This window comes from Dendropsophus ebraccatus, chromosome 1, assembly GCF_027789765.1.
Source record: "Dendropsophus ebraccatus isolate aDenEbr1 chromosome 1, aDenEbr1.pat, whole genome shotgun sequence".
NCBI lineage: Eukaryota > Metazoa > Chordata > Amphibia > Anura > Hylidae > Dendropsophus > Dendropsophus ebraccatus.
Genome location: NC_091454.1, coordinates 57,142,217 through 57,162,485, shown reverse-complemented (window position 1 = coordinate 57,162,485; position 20,269 = coordinate 57,142,217). Strand labels below are relative to the sequence as shown.

Here is a 20,269-nt window from a genome sequence, read left to right as displayed (position 1 = left end):
AGTGATCCGAACCACCGCAGTAGAGGCAGAGATTCAGCTCCAGACGACGAATTCTTTCATCAGGCGTCAGGTGAGCCCGTTCCACCTGCATAGGAATCTCAGGAGTCAACTGGGACACCAGAACGTCAGGATTCTGGAAGACCGGCGTCAGCTGGTGATGGCGACGGGACAGGCTTAGTCGCCGTTCATGCCAGACCTCCTCCTCTCTCTCAGAAAAACGAGTATCGACCCTGGTGGCCAGTAGAATGAGTTCGTTCAGGGAGGTAGGTAGGTCTCAGGCGGAAAGCACGTCTCTCACCCGACTAGACAGGCCCTTCTTGAAGGTGGCTATTAGAGCGGCCTCATTCCAGTCTAATTCTGCCGCCAGGGTGCGGAACTGGATGGCGTAGTCACCAACAGAGGAGCTCCCTTGAGAGAGGTTGAGGAGAGCAGTTTCAGCTGAAGAGGCACGGGCAGGTTCCTCAAAGACAGAGCGGAACTCGACTAGGAAGGTTTGGAGATTGGCAGCAGCAGGGTCATCTTGGTCCCACAGCGGCGTGGCCCAGGCCAGAGCTCTACCCTCCAATAGGCTGATGATGAAAGCCACTTTAGAGCGCTCGGTGGCAAACTGACTGCTTAGAAGTTCAATATGCATAGTGCACTGAGTCAGGAATCCTCTGCACAACTTGGAGTCACCAGAGTATTTGCTTGGGAGAGCCAGTCGAAGTGTAGAAAAAGCAGCAGGAGGTGGTGTGCGCTGGGCTGTAGTATGCTGCTGTAAGGCGGCAGTGAGTTGCTGGATCTGCTGCGACTGTTGCTGGATTTGTTGAGCCTGTTGGGCGACCACTCGGGCTATGTCACGGATATCACGCACCTCGCCGGGATCCATGGTTGGAGCCTACTGTTACGCCTGGAGTAGTGGATCCACTGGACCGTCACTAGCGATGGCACTAACCTCACCAGGGAGCGGAGTCTAAGGGGCCGCTGGTTTTCACCAGAGCCCGCCTCAAGGTGGGATGGACTTGCTGCGACAGGCGACCCCCAGGTCGCTACCCCTGGCTTGGTTGCTAGTGACGGCAGGCGAGGCGTGGCAGGAGCAGTAGGCAGGAGATAGTGCCGACAGAGGACTGTAGACGTGACCGCCAGTGGCAGACAGGACTCAGGAACAATGGGAAGGCAGCGGGCAAGGACTAGGGACAAGGACTGAAGACAGGAACAAGGGACAAGGACTAAGGTCAGGAACCACAGGGAGCTGGGCCAAACGCTATGGGAAGCATGTAGAGGCTCCAACACCTGGAAGGGGGCAGGGCTGGAACTTATAGGGAGTGATTGTGTGCAACACCAATTAGGGGCGGACTGGCCCTTTAAATCTGAGACAGCCGGCGCGCGCGCGCCCTAGGAGGCGGGGACGCGCGCGCCGGCCGGCACAGATGGAGACCGTGACAGTTAGTTATATGTCTTGGGGTCAAAGTCTTATTTATACAGTATACAATTTTCTGATACCAGATCACCCCTTTAAGCCCATCGGCCTGAATTAGGGTCCGCATTTGTGTGCCTATGAACCCCCATACTTAATGCTTGCAGTTTGCTTCCATCAGCAAACTACTGCATTCAGCACAGCTATTAATTAATGACACTTTTTTCTATTCTTGCATATGGCACCAAGCTATGTAGTACAGTACAATCAATAAGAAATGTGTTACAAGTTACAAGTTGACCTGGACACATGAGTTTTGGCACCAACTTTACAAATAAGATTAAGTTTGGATAAATGTAAAGTTATGCATAAGGGTACTAATAACCCGCATGCATCATATGGGAAAGTCACTGGTAGAGAAGGATTTGTGTGTACTTGTAGATTATAGACTACAGAACAACACACAATGGGGGAGATTTATCAAACATGGTGTAAAGTGAAACTTTAGCTTCTAGCAACCAATCAGATTCTACCTTTCATTTTTCAAAGGGTCTGTGAGGAATGAAAGGTGGAATCTGATTGGTTGCTAGGGGCAACTCAGCCAGTTTCACTTTACACCATGTTTGATAAATCTCCCTCAATGTCTATCAGCTGCTTTTAAGACCAGCGGGATATTGTCATATAGATTGTCATCAAGATATAGTCTCATATCTTTTATGTTATTTAGTTCTGGGCACCGATTCATAGAAAGGAGCCCTGGAGCTGGAAAAGGTACAAAAATATCAACTAAACAAATAAAGGATATGGAAGATTTTAATTAGGCACAAAGATTAAAAGAATTATATTTATTAAGTCACAAGAATAGATGTCTAAGGATTTGTTTGGAAAGGAAATTCGGTTGTCTCTCCGGAGGCAACAAACCTTCTTTACCATAAAAACTGTGAATCTGTGGAATAAGATATCTCCGGAGCTTCCTTGGCTTTTCATCTCACCCAGCTTAGAAATCTGGACGAGGCTTTCATTCCCTCCAGTATTTTTCCAGCTAAAGGCTCCCAATACAACATTGCTTTTAACATGTTTTATATTTTCTGGCCATCTGTTTATTATTATTTTAGTAATATATATATATTTAAACACGGATGATAAAAATGCCTATTAGAAATGATCGGTAAAAAAGAACTTGATGGTGAATACTCTGCTATTTGTATATTCACTTTGATAAAAAATTTAACTGACCCTAGAGTCAGAAGATGTACTAAAATTTTTATTTAATTCTATCATAATATCCCTGATAAGTTTAAATATGAATGCGAGGAGTTTTATGAACACTGATCCCCTCTAATGCTCTGAAAAGGGAAATAAGAGGTTTTAGAAGCAAAACATGGGTGCATAGTATAAAGAATGTATTTCTCATGCTTTACTATTGGATGGAACTATGGACATGTTCCAAATAATGGTGTCAGGGGTGTTATAGCAAAATCAAACATAGCTAAAGGTCATAAGCATAGTATAGAGCAGGATGATAAATTACACAGGAATTTTGTAATTTTACACAGGAATCTTGTACAGAAGTCAAAAACAGGAGAGTAATGCATGAACAAGACTAAGGTTAAGGTCAGGCCAAAATTAGTATAAGAAACCAAAACAACACAACCAAAATCCAAAAGCCTATCACAGCTAACTCCTCAGAATAGGAGATTCATGGCAATACCTAGCAAGGCCATGGTGGAGAAGGTAGCAATTTGCCTAGCAACACTAAGGGTCCTATTCCACAAGCCGAGGAGGGCCCGATCGCAGCTCGTTTACTGGGCCTATTCCACGGCCCGGTGATCGTTGAGCGAGGGCTGCAAGGACATCGTTACCGATGTCCTTGCAGCCCTTGCACCAGCATACATTACCTGCAGGTCTTCTCCGCGCTGTCTTCATCCCAGGGTCCCGCGCGCTCTATCTTCTGAATGGCCGGTCAGCTGACAGGCCACACTCAGCTGTCCCGGCCTGTGATTGGCTGAGCGCTCCGTCAGCTGACCGGCCATTCAGAAGATAGAGAGCGCGGGACCCTGGGATGAAGACAGCACGGAGAAGAAGCCTGGACAGGTAATGTATGATGATGCTGCTGCTGTCAAATCGTCGGTCACCCGCCGTGCACCGCTATTTAACCGTAGCGATGCGTGGTGGGGGAACGATGATTTTAGGTCTGGCCCTAAATGAACGATCAGCCGATGACACGATCATCGGCTGATCATTCTCTCTATTTCACTGAACGATAATCGGCCAAATCGGGCCAAATAGGGCCGATCCGGCCGATTATCGTTACTGTGGAATAGGGCCCTAACAGTGTCTGTATCCACTGCCTCTCAGAGAGATGTCTCGCTGGTACCAGTCTAGGGGATTAACAGGATTAATAGGAACAATTTTGGGATCTTAGTGTAACTGCCCCTTTGTGGACTGAGTATCAGCCTTTAACTACTTGTGTATCACTGTTCGGGTATCATGAAGAGTTTAACAGATGCCCAGCAGATGACCGAGACTGGTGTGTGACTAGAAATGTAATATCATTGCACAAGCTAATGCTTCCATCTGAGCCAATTACAATCGCAATTGCAGTGTAAGAAATGGACCATTTACCAAGATGAAAGCTATATTTAGATAAAAATGATTAAAAACAGAAGCATAAAATTATGTTTTGAGATGGGTAAAGGCTAGGACTATAGTTCCTGCTTAGTCCTGGGTGTTAACTGCCTTTCAGGTTAGGGAAATTTGTGAAGCCCTTGAAACTGTACACAACTCTGAGACCTACGAGTTTGGTTGCAAAGATCATTAGGTGGCATAATGGCACAGCTTTTTAGAAGCATGGTGACACAGATAATTAAGGGTATAATAGCACAGTAAATGAAAGGATGTGGTGGCACAAAACATTAGGGGGTATGGTGGCACACATCACAGGAGCATGGTGGCACAGATCGTAAGGAGGCATGGTGGCTCAGATCATTAGGAGGCATGGTGGCACAGATCATTGGGAGGCATGGTGGCACAGATCACCAGGGGCATAGTGGGACAGCTAAATAAGAGCACAATGGAGCAGATCATTAAGGCATGGTGGTGCAGTTTATTGGGGCTTAATGGCACAGATTATTAGGGACAAGGTGCCGCTGGTCATTAAGGGCATGGTGGCAATGTGCAGACATCTGAGAAGCAAACTCTGCCTACTTGACACATGACTGGGAAAAGTATTCATAGCACTCTGGGCTGGATGGATAAAAACAAAAATTAACTCCAATCTTGACTTTGCACAATGGAACAGTGCTTAGGTCAGGGTAGGGTTTACCTGCACCCATGAGCTCTTAGCTACGCCCCTGGCTGTCTTCATATGGGATTGTCTATTTTAGCTAATGACTCTATCGTGAGTAAGGTACCTACTGTATCTTTAGAAAGACAGAAATAAGATAAAGTAGTATCAAATAGACATCAGAAAGATGAGCTTTCAGTTTTTGTAGATTTAGTCACTTAGGTAAATCAGGATGTATTGACAGCATCCATACAGATATAATTTACCATCTGCTGAAAACAGCAGGAACATAGCAGAGACTGAATGCCATCAACAGATATTCATAGTGCTCATCCCTTGAAAGTGTTTTCCACTAATCTTCCTACTTGATCGGAATCCAGTTATAGACTACTCTTTGATGCAGTTTGGTAAAATAATAAGCTCCCTTAATGTACCTGAAAAATGGTAGAGATGGTAACAGGTATCTATTCTTCAGATTGATATTGTTCAGCCCAAACTAATAAATACATGTCCTTAGGGTTCAGTCCATCTTCTTAATGAAGAACAATCTAGCTGTGGCCAGCAAAGAAGATTCACAAATCACATTTTTTTCTTTTTCAAATACACTTCTCTTTAGACAGATATTGCTTCAGTCTCTTCTAGGAAAAGCAGGTGTGCTCTACCACTTAGAAAAGTGACAAGGAAGGGATGTGCTCAGAACATCTCTGCTGCCTTTTTAGAAAATATGTCTGAAACATAGCTCAGTACTGAGGTAGCAATTTGGATGGAAAGGAAGCAGATCTACATGATAAAACCTGATAGGGATCCAGTAGAACTGAACAGTGAATCCAACAGAGAATCCAACAGTAGAGACATTTTGGAAACTGGGAAGTAAAGAGGCACTGTCACCATAAAAAACTTTTGACATGTCAGAGAGACATGTCTGTGCTAGACAAGACGGCCTAATAAAGTAAGTCTATGAGGCATGTCCAGAATACTCAGACCCTGACCAATAAATCTTTTGATATGTCTCTCTGACACGTCAAAAGATTTTTATAGTGAAAGGTAAACTATAAATCTCCTTGGCAAGGGAACTGAAAACTTTTGCAGAGAGATATGTCCCAGGTACAAAATGATGTATTGATTAAAGTGAGATGTATGAACTTCCTAAGGGTATGAAGAGAAATGTCTAGACAAGGCAATATTTAATGAAATTACCTAAATCCATAAATATCAGACAAGACTTCTGAAGAACTTAGGAACTCAAGGCAATGGGATCCAGAATGTTATTACGGAGAATAGGAAATGTCAGGCCCAGCAAGATCTTTTAGTCTAACAGGGGCTTAAAGTTTTCTGACTGTGGAAGACAAACAGGAAAATGAAATGTGCATGTAGATAAATAACAGAAGCTAAGACATGGAGCGAGACAAGTTCTGTGTTCCTCTATTGCAAATGCTATATGGCCCACTTTCTTGGACTGAGTTGGAGCAGCAGCTGGTGAATTTCTCAACTATATGAGGGAAGTGTTGAGTACATTCACTTTTTCTCTTCTGAAACCAAATTTCCACTCTAAGAGCCAGTGAGATTAGATCATCCAGAGCAAAAGAAAGGTCTCTACAAAAATGTCCTCTTCAATATAGCATGATAATTAATAATTTATGATAAATAAAAGAAAAAAGCAATCCAGCTTTCAAATAACCTGGGACGCACAGATATGATTTAGTCACATCGGAAAAAAAATAGAACTAGTAGGTTCCAGGATCCAATGTGATCATGTAGTCATGTTATTTCATCTTAGTTAAATCCAAAAAAGTGAACTATGACATGGCCTTTCTCATTAGTTTTAGGCTGCATGGCCTGCTGTGCTACTGTGACTGTCGTAAGACAATGTCATACAACAGTCATATCCTGTAAGACTGCTGTTTGGGTGGTGAAACAATATGTCATGCTATTTCCTTCAGTAGCACTGGGGAAAGAGGTGGTGAATGAAGCCTACTAGGAAGGCAACCAGAGAGACAGCCCAGGCTATAGGACTCCTGGAGCAGGAATGGGACAATCCTTACATAAGTACCAAAGGTACCTGAGTAACCACCAATGCAGAAGTCATGAGACTTTGTCACTTTCAGGGATCCTGGGGGAGAACACTGCAGACTGCGTAGTAGCATGTCTTTGGTTCTAGAGTCAAGTGTTGAGATTGGAGTAACACCGACTGAGTTGAAGAGACTTTGTCACACAGAACTGCAAGTCACAACTGTTATTCAAGTATATGCTAAAGTGTATAACAGTTTGCCAGCAACAACAGTGTCTGTCAAACTATTACCATGCCATCTCCTCAGTTAGGAGGTCACCATGAGTCCTTCCCATATAGTATCACTATTAGTGCATAAATGTCATTATCCTATGCATTGAAGAACTAATTACCATTCCATTAGTCCCATTATACCCCTTTTACAAACATACTTAAACATACTTAAGGGCCTTTTACATTGGCAAATTATCGGACAAATGAAGATCTGTAGTAACTATCGTTTACAATATTTGCCCATTAAAAAAGGGCAACCAGTCAGCCAACTTATTGTAAAACACTTGTCCGTCATATGATCATTTCATTTTTCCAGACCAAAAAATAATTGTTTGCTGTTGGCTGCATATTGGCTTGTGTACATGGGGGATGTGCAGCCAACAATGATAAAAATGCTGGACAAAACAATCCACTGATCATTTGTGCTGCCATTCCTGCACCATGACTGTCCCATGTAGAGGGTTAAAGGAGTGCTGATCTAGTAGATCGGTGATCATTTAGAGGCATAGCCTAGAAAATCTAAACAGACCCTTACTGTGAGAGTATACCAAATAGAACACTATTGATTGCAGGGACCCTTACTGTGAGAGTATAGTGAATAGAACAATATTGATTACAGGTACCCTGTACCCCTCAACTAGGAGCCTTATATCTGCAGGAATTGAAGCTGCACTGTCCTCAGCAACAAAAAAGTTTATAAAAGTTAAGCCTTGGCATGTTTACAATTCATATAACATTGTCTTTTTTCTCTTTTTACCATGCAACTATTATTGGAACCATAATTTTGGTTGTTTGAAACATTTATCTATTTTTGATATGTATATGGCTATGTTCACACACTGTTTTTTTAGCTCAGTTTAAAATTACGTCCATCCTTTTGAGTCTAAAATAACGGATGTTATTTAGCAGCCTGGCCTCCCCTGCAATGACTGGTGATTGTGCATTATTTTACTTTGGGATTACTAATTGGCCTTTGGATGCGGCTTAATTAAAAAGTCCATTGAATTTAATAGTAAAAACGGAAAAAGAACAGTGAGAAAAGAAAAACTGTGTTTGAACGGATATTAAAAAATGGCCGCTGTTTGCAAAAGATGTCTGAAAATAATGATCATGATCATTATTTTGAAGTCCATAGTAAAAAACGTCCGTTATTCAATGCATTGTGTGCATTGGACGCCCGTCTTTCCATTGATTTCAATGCATTGCCATTGCAGTCAAAGTGACTCTGTACCCACAATCTGTCCCCCACAGACCACTTGTACCTTCTTATAGTTGCTTTTAATCCAGGATCTGTCCTGGGGTCTGTTCGGCAGGTGATGCAGTTATTGTCCTAAAAAACAACTTTTAAACTTTAGCCCTGTGTTAAATTGGTATGGCCAAGAGTGTCTGTGCATTAGACTTGCACCAGCCCTCCGTCCCTTCTCCCCACCCTCTTCATCATTAGGAATACCCCAGGTAGGTATTCTCCTATTCATCACCTGTAAGAACACTGCACATGTGTTTGATCGTCAAGGCACTTGTGCAGTGTTCAGACAAGTAATGAATAGAAAAAAAAACTGCACAGGGGCATTCCTAATGGTGAAGAGGGTGGGGAGGAGGGACATAGAGGTGGTGCAAGTCTAATGCACAGACATTCTAGGCCACACCAATTTGACACAGGGCTGCAAATTTATTATTTAGTATTTTTATTAGGACAATAACTGCATCATGGACCCCAGGACAGATCTTGGATTAAAAGCAGCTATAAGAAGGTACGAGTGGGTAGGAGGGGGCAGATTGTGGGTACAGAGTCGCTTTAAAAGGGATGTTTTTTTTTTTATATATCAAAATCGGCCGCCTTTTCTCTATTTTTGATGTTGTGTGAACATAGCCCAATACTCTACCACCACTTATCTTATTATGTTGTAAGGCATTGCAGTGATTGATGCATGAATATCTGTTATTGACACTAACCATGGCAATTACAGCACCTTACATAAGCCTGTGCAACAGCTAGTAGTGACAAATACTGTATGTATCACTGTATGAATTAGACATTCTCCTGTGAGTGATATAATGGCCTAGACATATGTATTGCTCCCACACACACATGCTGCAATATGTTTGCTGCAACATTTACAGTAACACTCAACAGACTGGGTGATTGAGCTGATGATCCTTTTCCTGGATGCAGGCTCCCTATTCAGTGTTCATCAATCTGTCACGGCATGTCACCCTGAGAAATATGGTTTTCTGCCTTGGTATAAGAGTTTATGTCTATTAGTTTCATTTTTGTTCTACATTTACAACTAATTGTTTTTAGCAATTAAATTCTTCATAACCTATACCCAATTTGGCCCATCTCTTAACATTGTGCTATTTAATTTAGAAGGTCATATAAATGCATAGACAATATTAATTCAGAAATGTTTGATATATATATATATATATATATATATATATATATATATATATATATACAAAACGAAAAACGAAAATATTTTCGTTTTGTGGATATCCATACCCGCAGTCCTCGAGGGTATACACTGCTGGCACCAACTGCATATGTTTCCTGTAGTGCTGTGTCCATTTCTACATTATATATATATATATATATATATATATATATATATATATATATATATATCTCAAAAGACTAAACTGTATTGAACCAAAAATGTGAACCAATATGCAAGGGTCAACCTGCAAATGGCAAGAGAAGGGTGATGCGACAATGTGTTTGTATAGTGCCTAGAAATTGTAGCCCTTGATTACATCTAACAGATTCAACTTTGTGAAGCAAATAGTAAGACCATAGTGTTGAGCATCTATCAGCAGCTGAAATACAATCACATAAATTATAAAGGTAAAAAATATAATATTACTGTAACCCACAATAATACACACATATATATATATATATATATATATATATATATATATATATATATCTTTTTTTTTTTATATTCACCAGTGTTTAATATGGGGAAACCAACACTTTCGTCTTTAGCATTTACTCTCCATAGAAAGAAAAGTTCTCGCTCTAGGAGAGGCTGCATATTAGCCTGGGAGAGGTATAGAAACAGACAGGAATTAGACGGATAGTGTAGAGCTGGCTGGAGAAGTGTATGATACAAATCCAAGCAATGCATAGGACGTGCTAGTTTCGCTGCCAGGCGTGAGCAGGCTATTTATAGCATCCTTTTTCTTGCAGAGCAGGAGTGGGAGAGCTGTGAAGTGGTAGAGAGACACAGAAATATAGTGACAGAAAGGGAAAGCAAGGAGAAAACACTGGAAAATACAAAGCAACAAAGGCTGCCTCCATTTCAAGAACACTGCCTTCTCCCTAACATCATCCCTAATCCTCGGTGAGGTAGGTTCAGATATTTTATTCATGATGTGTCTGATTTATCCGCCTGCTGCTGCAGCATGTGTAGGCCTAACTGCAGCCATTCCATACGATACGGGTTAATTGTGAAGATTTCTGTTTATCCATGGTCTAATGTTATGTGCATGGAAAGAAGGAGCTGAAAATGCAGGGTCTGTGTGTGTGAATGAAGCTGTGACAGCTGTGTCTGTTTCAGCACCATGACTGAGAGGACAGCTCCTCCTGGGTGCTTAGCTCAGCACAAGGCAGACACAATAACACTAGATGTGCAATTAGACTGCAGGGCTGCTCTGAACTTGGCTTTTCCCCTTGCTGTTTATATTATCGCTACAGGTGTAGCAACTGCTGCTCAATGTAAATCCATGTCAATACGGAATCCCTGGGTCATTTTCCATTGGCGGCGCTGGTCTTGTTTTAAGAAGCGGCGACCTCTGAATTTGCTGCTGAAATCAATATTAAGGCTTAATCCTTTCCAAGAAAGTGTAGCTTTCTTACATGGATATATATATATATATATATATATATATATATATATATATATATATATATATATATATATATATATGTAGTCAAACACACGTCCAGCTATGTACATACACATACATGCCTCCTTACATTACAAGTTACTGTAAAATGTTTAATAGGAGGCTGAGGTCCATAAAATCCCTCATATACTGACCATTATAGGACCTAGAGGCTAGGATAGTTTACATTTAGCCACATGGAAATGACCCAGTTCAAGATGATCTAATAGCCAATAATGTTCCTGAGGAATTAGGACATTTACTGTAGGTACCATAAATGTTGTCCTCTACTTTAATACAGACTAAATAGATAGTTTGGTAAATAGATGCATTCTCTATGTCTGTATATCTGAAGGCATTGAATTTTGAGGTCAGTTGGGTCCAAGCCCAAGAAAGACCACTTTTTTATCTTTGAGCTGAAACAAATATTGGCCTGTTGTTCTTAACAGACATGTTGCCTATTGTATGCTATATATCATGTTTTTTCCCCATTTGTGGATTTAGTTGTGTTGCTAGAATAGTTATGGGTGTATTAAAACATGCCAAAAGCTCTGTAACAGGGCCATGTGAAATTAAACATCTCAGTGAATGGCTGCTTGGTCACTGTGTATCACTGCATTGAAAGGAAATGTCATCAGGTATTCAGCTTCAGAGCTGTGTTTGGATAAAGCTGTGTGTCATGTGTAGAATAGGAAACTGTTAGTGATGAGCGAGCATACTCGTCCGAGCTTGGTACTTGTTCGAGTATTAGGGTACTCGATGGTGCCCGTTACTCGGAAGAGCATCTCGCGATACTTGAGACAAAGGCATCTTCCTCTTCCTGAATGTTTGGTGGCTTTTTCCTAACAAATCATCACGCAGGAGAGGCTTTGGGACCTCCTAGTATCATGTGGGAACCCTACATGTTAATAGCAGCGATTGGCTGGCCAGATCAGATTACCTGGGCATATAAGAATGTGGGCCAGCGGAGCTCGTGTCAGACGCAGGCTGGATGTGCATAGCGAGTGAGCTGCTGTCTGTCAGCGAGAGTGTTAGGCAGGGAATTAGTGTGTGGTTAGGCAGGAATCCCACACGAAGAACCCAACAGTCCATCTAAGAGTTTAAAATATTAAAACATATTTTTTTGCTACTCTTGGCTGCTGGCTTGGACTTGTAGTACAGCTGTCAGTAGTCAATTTGTCCTGTTGCTGACATTCTCTTGGCTGGCTGGGATCTGTAGTTCAGCTATACCTATCCTCACTGTGCATGCTGCCCCTGCTGTTTCCTGTGCATTTCTGTGTTGTTTCCATAATTTTCTGAGGTTTCCAGGTTTTCAGGCAACCTTCCCCTTGCAGAGCTTTGGTCCCCTGCAAAAATACCCGAGTTTTACATTGACTTCAACGGGGTTCGTTACTCGAAACGAGCACCCGAACATCTGGAAATATTTGTCTCGAGTATCAAGTACCAAAGCATTTTAGTACTCATCTCTAGAAACTGTGTTGCCATATTAGTGAATGGTAAACATATTCTGGTATATACAAATCACCATGAAGGATTGCTGGTTTGGAGAGTTATGGTAAGGCTAAGTTCCTGAAGTGGGAAAGGGGGAAGACAGCTATCTGATAATATATATGGCTGCTAATAAAAATCATGATAATTATTACTGGTTCTCTGTATAAGGTGACAACCGCTTTCCCTAAATATGTCCCAGTAGTGGGAACATAGCCTCAAACTGTGTTGTTTTCCAAATTCGGTAAAAGCAGAACATTTTCACATGGCACCACAGTAAATCATGAAAATAAAACGCCAGGAGTGTTGTATCCATCTTTATGATGCAATGGCAAAAGCCCTAAACATGTTAATGCATCGTGTTGCTGGAGCAAAACTTTTAATTCCCAGTAGATATATCCCTTGATACATGTTACTAATGCTGTTGGGCGATGCTATGTTTAATTCCTAAATTAGAACACTCAAAGCATAATGAATTTATCCCCTTCTTAAGGCCTCCAGTTATGTGTAGTGCTTCTTATTCATGTACATTACATTGTGTATTATACATATATGTTGTGTGCCTAAATTAAAAGTACTGATAGCATATGCTTTTATATATCTATACATTTAGAAAAACAATATTCCAGGGAAAAACATATATAAACTTGTACCAGAAATAGTTATTTAGATTTATAAATGACTTCTATTTAAAATTAAATTCAAGCCTTTCAGTACTTATCAGCTGATGTATGTCTTGCAGGAAGTTGTGTAGTTATTTTTAACTTTAGGTTATGTTCACACATAGTATTCAGTCAGTCTTTTGGTCAGTCGTTTTTCAACCCAAAGTTTTTCAACCAAACACAGAAACTCTGCAAATCTTTCCATTATAAATTTGCCTTGTCAGTTCCACTCCTGATTTTGTTTAAAAAAAAAAAACAGACCAAAAGGCTGACGGAAATACTGTGTGTGAACATAGCTATACACGGTACTCCTTGCTGCCTGTCCAGAGAAGAAGAGATTTGTTATGAGGTTTTACTGCTTCTCTGGACGGTTCCTGACATGGACAGAGGTGGCAGCAGAGAGCACTGTTTCAGAATAGAAAGAATTACACCATTTTTTTCAGGATGTACAGCAGCTGATAAGTAAGCACTCTTCCACCAGTTAATTTGAGAGTACCCCTTTAATTGCATCTGGTACTCTTTGATTGTCCTCACCTATTATGGGAACATATATCTCCATGTGCCTTTCAGCAATAAGAGGTTTTATATTTGATTTGTGATGTAAATGAGGTCTGAATACTACAATAAATAGAGTCAATGTATCATGGATAGGTTTACATTGCAAATTAGGTCAATTACTTCAGATACTTTATTGCTAATAAACCCTATAGAGAACACAAAAGAAAGCATCTCCATTTACCTAATTTTCATCATTACATTAAAATGATTCTCTGGGTTGCTGTAAAATTATCTGAAATGAGTACACAACCTGTTCACGGTTTCCTACATACTGTAATTGCATTGCACTAATTTGTGCCCTGACAGCAGGTCCCAAGAAATCCACAGTTACTGTGCCTGAACCAAGCTGTTTATTTAAAAACAATTTACATTTACAATATTTGTTTACATTTTTACATATTGTTATTTGTACATTGTTGTCTCCCATGGGTATCTCAATCATAGATATTTATAACATATCCATTGAAAAAATGGAAACGCTATAAACTCTTTGTATACACACAACGTGCAATTTGCAACAACGGCCGTGATTTATGCTAAACATACATTGTATTAGAATAAATGGAACCTCGGCCGGAGCATATACACATAGTATACAGTCCGTCCGGCATTCCATCCGGCCGCATGAAAACTGACATGTCAGTTTTCTGCGGCCGCTATACATTGAATAGCGGCCACACAGAACATGTCGTTTCACACAATGGAGCGTGTGGCTCCGGCCTTACTCTCCATTGTGTGCAGCGGTGAATTGGGATGCGAGAGCACACAGATGCCCCCACATCCGAATTCACCAGAAATGAAGATCATCCGGCCGGGATGATCTTCATTAACACTGGCTATTCTGTGACCTGGACGGGGTACAGAATGGCTGGTGTTATACCATGTGTTAACATGGCCTTTCATTGTAATGAGTCCCACCTTCAAGCTGGCCACTCTACTCATGGAAGTCAATGGAGAGTTGGCTGGACTTGCCCTTTATTTCCATTAGTGTATGTACACAACTAAAAAATTTTAACTAATATTCTGCTTGAAACCATAATTCTGTTCCATGCTGAAATGAAGCAGATTTAAAAGGGAAATTCCAAGCATTGCCTTCTATGTATGTCTGCTAGCAAGTTTCCCCTGGAGCACTGACATATCGATTCTTCAGGCAGAATTCAGATCTACGTCAGACATTTCTGTGCATAAATTACTGTGTGAAATCACATTGAACTCAATGGGAGGCTTGTTCCAAGTCTTTACCTCAAATATAAATATTGTGGATATGGCCTAAATGTGGAATGAGTATAGCGCTATTTTTGTGGGGACTCTAAATTTACATGATTTCTTAGGAGTTCACTTTAGATGTTTGCTGCTGCATGTAATATATGTATTATTTTATTCTTTTCTTATGCTCATGTTTATGCTTACGTCAGCACAGCATATAAATGTACCCACAATCCCTTATGCCTTTTTTTAGATCTATGATTGAAATTCTTCATTAAAAACATTTTAGCAATTATTGAATACGTGCCCCTAGATACGTGTAGCCATTATTGTGTCACTGTATGTTAATGTGTACAGAGGCACCTTGTCTTCATATTTTGCTTACACTCCAAATTGTAAGAGAATAATGCAAGTATACATAAAAATCTGTTCTAGTTTTTCAAGCAGTGAGGTCCCTGTAGATGCTTTCTCCAGGTCCTTGAGCAATATAAGTTGCTGATGAAGAAACACAAGGACATTTCCCATTAAACTTAGACTTGAAGGTGTTAGAAAAACCTTGCATTATATTTTGGAGTCCTAAGTAGATGAAAACAAGAGCATACAGTAAATTAATGTAAATTACCCCAAAGGTCACACCGTAGCCTTTCATCACTGTTTATAGAAGCAGCCTTAGCACTTAACCCTGCAGTTTGTACAGGACTGTAAAATAACAGCACAAAATTGTCACTGGAACTAACATACTGTAGCAGCCCATTGATGGATTTAATGTGATTATCGGGTCCAATTCACTTTCCAAACTTTTGACACCATTAGATAGCTACTAGGGCAAGGAGATACTTTGTAGCTTTCATAAATCCATCTGTGCTTCCATAAACTACAAAAATGTTTTAATTCTCCTATGCAAAGTGTCAAAGAGGTGTTTCCAAGCTCCTGAAATGCTGCAAGCTCCCCTCCCATACCTAACCATGCTTGGGACCAGCTGACTGTCAATAAAACAGGGATAAGGATGGGAGGGGGAGAAAGGAGGTATTCTAGCTTGCAGCATTTTGTAGGCTTGGAATCACCTCTTTGACAAACAAAGGCAGATATATGAAAGGTACCATGTGTCTCCATGAACAGCTGTCTAACAGTGTCAGCAGTTTAAAAGGGGTATTCCAAGATAAAATAACTTGTCCCCTATCAACAAGATAAGGGACAAGTAAGAGATTGCGAGTGGGCCAACCTCAGAATGCCCGGCGATCTCCGTATTGGCACGCATATCCTTTGTTTTGAATAGAGCCGTGAGTATGGCATGTGACCCGTGGCTCTATTCATTCCTATTGAGCCATCGGAAAGAGCCAAGTGCTGTATTTGGTTCTCTCTGGCACCTCCATAGGTAATTAAGAGGCCTAAGGTGGCCTAAGGAGTTAGGAGTGGGATAAGTAATGAGGCAATGAGGGGTTAAGGTCGGAAATGGTCAGGGAGTAGCCTGTGATTCAACATGGCTCCAAATGTGGACTGCAATTTAAAAGACAATGATTTTGTAGTTGTAATGAAGTCTCTCCATTGAGTGAATGTTATGTTCCCTCCCCTCCCTATTTTTTTTTTTTTTTTGTAACTTCAATTTTATAAAAAACTGAAATATGTCATAGCAGACGCAGCAAACAGAAGTGGAAGAACAAGAATCAAAATGTAGAATTCCTCATGCCTTGGGATAACACAATCTATAATTGTTATCTGTATCTATTTTCATAGTAAATGGCTGATTTCCTGGCTATGCCTATTGGCATCACTGGTTACAAACAATTACATAAGGTCTATGAAATGAAAAATGCATGATAAGTCAAATGAGATGCCAGGAGAGTTAATTATGGAAATATACACATCAAAACATTGCAAAATACAATTTCCTCTGGGTGTTAATACAGAGGTAATGGAACTGGCTAATTGCACACCATTCTTGTCCTGAATGCATTAAAAGTGCATCTCTACTAGGCATGGATGCCCATCTTTTGCCTTGGTTACATTGCTGCTAATCTTTTTTTTTTGCTCAGTAGTACCAGGAACAGAGAATGGCAGCCGTATCCACTAATTTGACATCTGCTTTGGTCTGGGCGTCGTGATTTTGTTATGTTTGTGAGAAAATTTGAGAAATTCAGCAAAACAACAAAGATGAAAGAGATGATGTTTCTGCTGTCTGACAACGACAGCATTATCTTTCTGGGCTGCTTGTATGTGATAACTGCTCATTAGATATACTCCAGCCTACAGAATTTCATCTACTTGTTCAATCTTTCTTCTCATGTAACTTGTGCCGCAAACATCTCTTAAGCTCTCGTATTTGAAACCCGCATTTGGTTTGTTGCATGTAAAAGGTTTTTTATTTTATAACTGTATCTTTTGTGCATCATTACTGTTTCTTCGTTATATAGCCATAGGACACAAGGCATTGTAAACTGTTTACCATCCTCCACAAGCAAAATGTTTGTTGTCTATTTATAAACATGTTGTTCCATTAATTCCTCTTTATTGGAGGAATATTTGGCTGAAATAAGTACTCCGTACGGGACCGCATGGAAATCCACGGCCATGAGTTTCAACATTTCCGTCCTCAAACAATGGTCTTGTTCATTTTTCACGGCGCCGTATACGATTTGGCCGTAAGCTCATACGTAGTGTGCATTGTGCTGGTGTATATCGTATACTTTCAAGCGAAAGCATCAACCTCAAAACTACGTGCAAATATTCGCGGTTCGCACTACGGACGGATTCATACACAGTGTCAACATAGTCTAAAAAATACATATCATTTTTGTATATAATAAATAGCAAATATGCATGTGTATAAACTAAAAGAAAATATATACATATGCTACAAATTAGAAGTTGGAGACATTGGAGAAATGTGTCATTAGCATGTGATCATAATCTACATATAATACTATAAATGAGCCACATCACAATGAAACGGTAATGGAAAGTATACCAAACATTAAAAAGCAATGCATAAATAAAAAATCCTGAAGGCCTCTGTAAAGAAAATATGGAAAATACCCACCAATACACCCAAACCAATGTAAAATGTAAATGCAGGTTCGGGTTTAGTACCATCTTGGTACCATCCTATTTTTCATGTCTTCTTTATGCAGAGCATTGGTAGATGGTTACTTAATATTTATGCACTGCTTTATGTGTATTGTATAATGGTTTATTTACACTGTGTTATGTCTATTGTTTCATGGCTTATTTACCCAGGTGACACTTTTCTTTGTTGTAGCATCATGCCTAATTTGTTATATTTTAACTTTTTCTTATGAATAAGGATGACGCTTATTTGGTTTATTTATTGGTTATATTGGGCACATTTTTGGGGTGGTTGGACTAAGTTGAAGTTCACTTAAACCTATGTGTTTTCACAATGTGGCACTTATAGGTATTATATTATTTAGAAACTTCATGGAGACCCATTATCATTGTGCTTTTGATTATTAAAGTGAATGGTCATAGTTACATAGTACAGTTAAAAAGACATCTGTCCATGAGGTTTAACCAGGCAAAGGAAGAAATGCAGGTGAAAGGGGAACAGGTAAATCGTAGAACTTTATTTCCCTCTATTAAAGGGATATTTTGATATCAAAATATTTTATTTAAATAAAATGATCACCAAAAGACAAATATTTTATATAACTATAACTAATATAATATTATCAGTAATAGCATTGGCTTTAGCAGCTTTTGAGTGATTCATCCCTTGCAGGAAATAGAAAACAGAAGAACTACAAAATGTGTATTGTCTACAGCTCCCCAGCCCCTTCCTCTCTCTGTAGACAACGCATCATCTTCTGATGTCACAGGAGGATTGGATGGATCTTGTCTCTGAGCTCTTTATCAGCCCCCTGAGTAATGCTGACAATATTATCATGTTGACTTGTCTTTCAATAAGATGTTTCTCTGAGTTTTCTGAGGAGCCACAAAAAAAAGGAAACTTCAGGAAGGCAAGATTCAATCAGCTTAAAGATGCTCCTAAATGGTTTGTCCAGTATTAGGAAAAGACAGATACTTCTGAACTTTCAGGTTCAATGAAACCGAGCTGCAAATCCACACTCAGGCATCAGCAACAACAACTGTACCTTGTACGGTGTGGAACACTCCCTTATCTGCTATGGAATCCCGGCCAAAGCGTATACACAAAGTATATGCTCCGGGCGGGATCCCATATGGCGCCGCAAAGAAGTGCACACAATGAAGCGAGTGGCTCCGGCCGCTTGCTTCGTTGTGTGCTGTGTGAAGTTCTGATGCGGGCGCGCGCTAATGCGCCCGCATCAGAAAACTGTGGCCGGAAAGATCATCCGGCCGATACTGCAGTACTGGCCGGGATGATCTTTCAGAGACCGGCCGGGTCACGGAACGGCCTGTCTCTCACATAGTGTGAACATAGCCTCAAACTGCGGAAAATAGTGGCGTAATTTCTGGAGTAAAGTGGCCATATTTTTCTAAGACTGAATAACCTCTTTAATCACATTGACTAAGGCCTTATTCGCACATCCCATAAAATTGTCCGTAATTGCAGATCTGTAATCACGGTTCAACTTAGAGCACATTGGTTTATTTTGGGCTATTCATAAAGTCTGTTTACATTTTTTAACTATAATCTGTTCTGTAAAAAAAGGACATGTCCTGGTGTGGATTGTGATTCACACACTATGCACAATCACTTGAGACCTTACTGACATACACAAACACACATTATTGACACTGGCTCAGACACTGACACACAGCACTTACAGCTCAGTCTTCTCCCTCTTTCTCTCTCGGGCTTCTTTCCACACTGTAAGGTTGAGGACCTTTGGGTCATGTGATCAGGTCCTTTACTCTTTTCTTTCTCTGTGTGGGTCCTGCTCCCTCTGCTGTCTTCTGATTTTAAGCCCCCTCACCCTGCACTACTATGAGCGGGCTGAACATTAGAACACCGGGCCCCTAGAGGCACTGTGGGCCATGGCACTTGCCTAGGTAAGCCTTGTGCTGATGCCGGCCCTGGTGGTACGGATTACCAATAGAAGCCCACGGGATCCGTATTTTTTACTGGCGTACTGCCTATCCGTGACGTCCGTAAACAACACGGATCAAATTTAAGCAAACAAGTACTGTTCACATTTTACAGATATAGAAATAGATGCAATTACGGATGCAAATACAGATGATTTTCCGCTGATCACGGAGAAAAATAGCATGAGGTTTTGCGGGCCAGAAAAATCACTTAACATGATAACAAAAACCTGCTCCTGGCAACCAATAAGAAATCATATTTCATACCTTAACACTTTTAAAATGAAAATCTGAGCTGTTGATTGAACAGAAAGGACAGATACTTAGATATCCTAAAAATAATAAATAGGTTACGGCTAAAAGTTTTGGCTCTTTAGCAAAGAAATGAGGGCTGTAATGAGGAGAAAGAGTATGTATTACACATTTTGGGGGAGTTTTATAAAAGGGTGTAAATATACACCTGGTGTGAACTGCCC

The 20,269-nt window shown here is 40.5% G+C and overlaps 1 protein-coding gene across 1 annotated transcript in view; it reads left to right on the top strand.

Annotated features, from left to right (window-relative positions):
• Positions 1-2,117: 2,117 nt before the first annotated feature.
• The window catches only part of CPLX2 (complexin 2), a 126,840-nt gene continuing 108,688 nt past the window's right edge, over positions 2,118-20,269 (top strand). The window contains exons 1-2 of the mRNA XM_069954581.1: positions 2,118-2,167; positions 10,157-10,315. The gene's annotated coding sequence lies outside the window, so the exon portion shown is untranslated. The remainder of the gene's footprint in view (positions 2,168-10,156; positions 10,316-20,269) is intronic.